Raw genomic sequence first — 6,163 nt, 5'->3', positions numbered from 1 at the left:
GCGGAATCTATGTGATTCCTCCACATTAACGAAGGACCGGTTTCCCGGTCATGTATGTACACGCACTGTATTCGGATGAGCGCGGAAGTACCTGGGGCTATATAGTAGCCCCACTGTCAAACTCCTATGGCTAAGTGAAAGTGTTAAAGCTATATAGTCCGATTGCCTTGTTCGCTGCGCTATCACCTCCTTAATGGACCAAGACGTTGGGTCAAGTGTGAATACGTGCTTTTCCGAACACCCCCGCATTATGTGCGTGGGGGCTGAAGCCGACGACTGCAAACTTTCAGGTTATATACATACATAAACGACCGCATTGGAGGCATCATAATACTTTCAGGCAAAAGTATAAACACAACCTTTATAATCCAAATAGCATTGTTTTTACAATTGGAATACATGTCACTCGACCATGATACTCTTCGAGCACTAAGCCTCTATTAAACGAGCGCATTCTAGGACTTCTTCAAAATAGTGCTTAGCCGAGACCTGGCCTATGGCCGGATCCCGGGTTGCAATAGCGGTGGCCTCCATCTCTGCCCAGTATGTCTTAACACGGGCAAGAGCCATCCACGCACCCTCTATGCATGCCAACCTCTTTACAACGTCGATATGCGGCACAACACCAAGGAATCGTTGCACTAAACCAAAATAACTATTCGGCCTTGGTCCCTTCGGCCAAAGATGATCCACAACAGACCTCATGGCAAGTCCGGACAGCCTATGGAGCTCGGCCCAGTCGGCCATTTGTTCATTTAACAACAGCGAGCACGTTGTAGCACTGAACTGCGACCAGAACAATCTTTCCACTTCATGATCTTTCTGATCTTTGAAAAACTCAGTCGCATCAGCAGCACTCATTGCCAAGTCCAAGTACGCGCCTGCAACACTGCATAATTGATCCAGAGGGGCATACTTCGGATCTCCAAACTTCGTCCGCAACAAAAGGGCTTCCCTGCCGTGATATCTCCGGCTTGACGGAGCTCCTCCTTCGCCGCTCTGATTTTAGAGCGGGTTTCCTTGGCTGCTTCCACGACTTTCTTTAGGTCAGCCGCTTTCGCTTGGCTTTCCTTTTCAAGAAGCTCATATCGGCCGGCGGCATCTTTTAGCTCAACAACCATCTTGGCTATTTTATCTTCGCTCTGGCGATGAGCAGCCTGTTCGGCTCTTAAGTCTTCGGCCGCCTTTAGGGCGGCCGCAACACTTCTCCTGGCTTGTTCCTTGGCCCGGGCAAGTTCCGCCCGAAGGGTCTCCACGGCGGCAGCTCCATCTGCACTCACATCATATTATAGATACTAGCATCATGCTCCTCTTAATATTTGTTGACCACCCGAAAATACATACCCTGTGCCTTGTCAAGCTGCTTGTTCACAAGCGCAATGTCGGCATCTGCCGCATCAAGCTGCCGCCTCAGTCCGGCAAACTCAGCAGTTCGGCCAGCCATCGGACCCCCAGCCGCCTGCACAAGAAAGCAGCGCGATCATTACCTGTGACTATGATCCTCTGTTTGCCGCCTCTGGACAGCAACCAGAGTCTCAGGGGCTACTATCTGTATAGAGCACACCTAGCATGTGCGGTACCGTCAAAAAATTTATATATTACTCTGCGTACCTCAAAGCCTCTTAGCAGGCTCGCAAAATCTTCATGCAACCCTTTTAGCGGATGAAATCCTCTCAACCACCGTACCCATTAAAGTACGCCGCGCCTCTGAGATAGCCGCTTGCTCCAAAAGACCCATCAGTGCGTCCGGTTGTGCACCGGACAATCCCAGACTCTTTCTGTTGCTCTCCTTAGGAGCCGAATACTCCGGACTTCGGGTGGATGAAGGTTTACCTTCTGGCCTTGGCGGATCAGGAGAAATCCTCCGTGATGACACCCTAGGGTCATCCGCCCCAGGAGGCGAGGAGACATGGGGAGGCGGTTCGCTCTCCATCATCTCTAGAAGAAGATCCCCCGAAGACGAACTCTGTCGAGAAGGGCTACGAGTCGGACTGCAAGATATATGTCTCGGTTATTGTCCTCGGAGATAAAGCAGGATATATTTACCAAAGTACTCTTGTTCACTTACAGCTCGGTGGAGGGATGGCCCCCTTGCGGGCACTATGCGGTAAGGACACCCTTCGGGGCAGGGCCCCCTGGCGCAGGTTTCTTCACTCGTTTGGAAACCTTCGTTTCCAAGTCTTCAGAGGCGGTCCTTTTCCTTCCTTGGCGAGAGGGGATTCTAGATTCTTCTCCCCGATTATCCTCCTTCGCGGAGACACTAATTCCCCCGGTTTGGATGAGTAATGTGTGAAGCCCGCTTTCGGCTTCTTTACTCCTCCCTTTATCTTCCCCTGATGGCACTTGATAAGGTGCATGCTCAAGCATCCTGGCTAGTACAAGATCCGGTGAGCCTTCGGGAAGGGGGGCCGAACAATTGATCCTCTCCTCCTTTCTTATCTAGTCTTGGCCGAGAGCGATTTTTTTCAGAATGATGTTATGACAAATAAAAAGACAGCATGTTTGGTTGCAGAATTACTTACGTGGGTATCTAAACGGTTGCAGTTGAGACCCGCATCCTCGGTGGTGTCCGAACACTTTATTCGTGATCTGAAGAACAATCCATACATCTCTTCGAGCGTCACGCCGAAGAATTGCTGAATAGTTCGCGGTCCTTCCGGGTTGAACTCCCACATACGGAGAGATCGACGTTGGCATGGCAGGACCCGACGAACTCGCATAACTTGCATTACCTTGACAAGATTAACATCCCTCTTGAGGAGATCTCGGATGCGACTTTGCAATGTCAGCACGTCATTAACTGGCCCCCAGTCCAGCCCCTTGTTGACCCATGACGCCAGTTGCGATGGGGGACCCGAGCAGAAGGCAGGGGCAGCTGCCCACTTTGTACTTCAGGGAGCTGTGATGTAAAACCACTCCCGCTGCCATAAGTTGGACACCTCCGGGAAGGAACCCTTTGGCCATAGAGCATCGGCGCCTTTGCTTACTATGGCACCTCCGCATTCCGCGTGTCGCCCATCGATCGTCTTCGGTTTCACATTGAAAGTCTTGAGCCATAAGCCGAAGTGTGGGGTGATGCAGAGGAAGGCCTCACACACGACGATAAACGACGAGATGTGAAGGATGGAATCTGGAGCTAGATCGTGGAAATCGAGCCCGTAGTAGAACATAAGACTTCTTACAAAGGGATCAAGACTAAAGCCTAGCCCTCGGAGGAAGTGGGAAACAAATACGACACTCTCGTTAGGTTCGGGAGTGGGGATGACCTGCCCTTGAGCAGGCAGCCTGTGCGAGATTTCGGCGGTCAGATACCTGGCTTCGCTTAGCTTCTTGACGTCCTCCTCTGTGACAGAGGAGGCCATCCACCGACCTTGAAGGTTGGATCCGGACATGGTTGAAGGTCCGAAGAGCTTAACCTGAGCCTTGGGTGTTGGAACTCAAGGTGGGGGAGGGGAAGGATCGAGCGCGAGAAGAAAAGGACAGGCCTTGGCCCGTTTATAAAGAGGGTGAATATCAAGCGTCCTCTGTGTGGCCGTTTGGAACTTGCCTAAAATCGAGGAGTCATACTAACAAGCACGATTGGGTTACCCACACCCGTATTGATGAGAATCCCGTGATAAGGGGAACACGATCTCTGCTTCGACGAGACGTGCCAATAAAACCGCCTCGCAACACGTGCAGTGGCAGGATGGGAAAAACGGTTCGTAATGACCAGACCACGGCAGATGTCATGTTATGAAAAGTTGTCAGCGGATTAGATTTGTGGAATATTATACTCTCTATGGTGGGATGTGGAATTTGTTTTATAGAGCCGGACACCATCCTTGTGTTCAAAATCTTCTATGGAGTATTCGGAGAAGGAACCCGCCTTGCAATGCCGAAGACAATCTGCGCGCCGGACTCATCGTCATTGAAGCCTGGTTCAGGGGCTACTGAGGGAGTCCTGGATTAGGGGGTCCTCGGACAGCCGGACTATATACTTTGGCCGGACTGTTGCACTATGAAGCTACAAGATTGAAGGCTTCGTCCAGTGTCCGAGTGGGACTCTCCTTTGCGTGGAAGGCAAGCTTGGCGATTCAGATATGTAGATCTCCTTCTCTGTAACCGACTTTGTGTAACCCTAGCCCCCTCCGGCGTATATATAAACCGGAGGGGTTAGTCCGTAGGACGACAACAATCATAATCATAGGCTAGGTTTAGCCTCAACGATCTCGAGGTAGATCAACTCTTGTTATACTCATATCATCAAGATCAATCAGGCAGGAAGTAGGGTATTACCTCCATCGAGAGGGCCCGAACCTGGGTAAACATTGTGTCCCCCACCTCCTGTTACCATCAGCCTTAGACGCACAGTTCGGGACCACCTACCTGAGATCCGTTGGTTTTGACACCGGCACCTAGATATTCTCATAATTATTCGCTTTTCTATCAATTACTCGACAGTAATTTGTTCACCCACTGTAATACTTATGCTATCTTAAGAGAAGCCACTAGTGGAACCTATGGCCCCCGGGTCTATTTTCCATCATACAAATTTCCAATCTATTTTATTTTGCAATCTTTACTTTCAATCTATATCATAAAAATACCAAAAATACTTATCTTATTATTTTCATCTCTATCAGATCTCACTCTTGCAAGTGGCCGTGAAGGGATTGACAACCCCTTTATCGCGTTGGTTGCGAGGTTCTTATTTGTTTGTGTAGGTACGAGGTGACTCACGCGTGATCTCCTACTGGATTGATACCTTGGTTCTCAAAAACTGAGCGAAATACTTACGCTGCTTTACTGCACAACCCTTTCCTCTTCAAGGGAAAACCAACGCAGTGCTCAAGAGGTAGCAAGAAGGATTTCTGGCGCCGTTGCCGGGGAGATCTACGCCAAGTCAAGACATACCAAGTACCCATCACAACTCTTATCCTTCGCATTACATTATTTGCCATTTGCCTCTCGTTTTCCTCTCCCCCACTTCACCCTTGCCGTTTTATTCGCCCTCTTTTCCTTTCGCCCTCTCTTTCCATTGGCTTTTTCTTCGCTTGTTTTCCTGTGTGTTGGATTTCTTGCTTGTCACGATGGCTCAAGATAATACTAAATTGTGTGACTTTGCCAATACCAACAATAATGATTTTATTAGCACTCCGATTGCTCCTCTTACCGATGCTGAATCTTGTGAAATTAATACTGCTTTGCTGAATCTTATCATGAAAGATCCATTTTTTGGCCTTCCTAGTGAAGAAGCCGCTAGCCATCTAAACAACTTTGTTGATTTGTGTGATATGCAAAAGAAGAAAGATGTGGTAATGATATTGTTAAACTTAAGCTATTTCCGTTTTCGCTTAGAGATCATGATAAAGCTTGGTTTTCGTCTTTGCCTAAAAATAGTATTGATTCATGGAATAAGTGCAAAGATGCTTTTATCTCTAAGTATTTTCCTCCCGCTAAGATCATCTCTCCTAGGAAGGATATTATGAATTTTAAGCAACTTGATCATGAGCATGTTGCACAATCTTGGGAGGGGATGAAATTAATGATATGTAATTGCCCTACACATGGTTTGAATTTATGGATGATTAAACAAAAATTTTATGCCGGATTGAATTTTGCTTCTAGTAATATTTTAGATTCGGCCGCGGGAGGAACTTTTATGGAAATCACTTTAGCAGAAGCTACCAAACTCCTAGATAATATTATGGTTAATTATTCTCAATGGCACACTGAAAGATCTACTAGTAAAAAGGTGCATGCAATTGAATTGATTAATGTTTTGAGTGGAAAGATGGATGAACTTATGAAATTGTTTGCTAATAAGAGTGCTCCTACTGATCCTAATGATATGCCTTTTTCTACTTTGATTGAGAATAATAATGAATCTATGGATGTGAATTTTGTTGGTAGGAACTATTTTGGTAACAACGCGTATAGAGGTAATTTTAATTCTAGGCTGTTTCCTAGTAATTCCTCTAATAATTATGGTAATTCCTACAACAATTCTTATGGAAATTATAATAAGATTCCCTCTGATTTTGAATCTAGTATTAAGGAATTTATTAGTTTGCAAAAGGGTTTCAATGCTTTGATTGAAGAAAAATTGCTTAAGATTGATGAGTTGGCTAGGAATGTGGATAGAATTTCTCTTGATGTTGATTCTTTGAAACTTAGATCT

Source organism: Triticum urartu, chromosome 2A (assembly GCF_056163025.1).
Source record: "Triticum urartu cultivar PI428250 chromosome 2A, HENAU_Tu73, whole genome shotgun sequence".
In the NCBI taxonomy this organism is placed as follows: domain Eukaryota; kingdom Viridiplantae; phylum Streptophyta; class Magnoliopsida; order Poales; family Poaceae; genus Triticum; species Triticum urartu.
Note: the sequence above shows the minus strand (reverse complement) of the source record.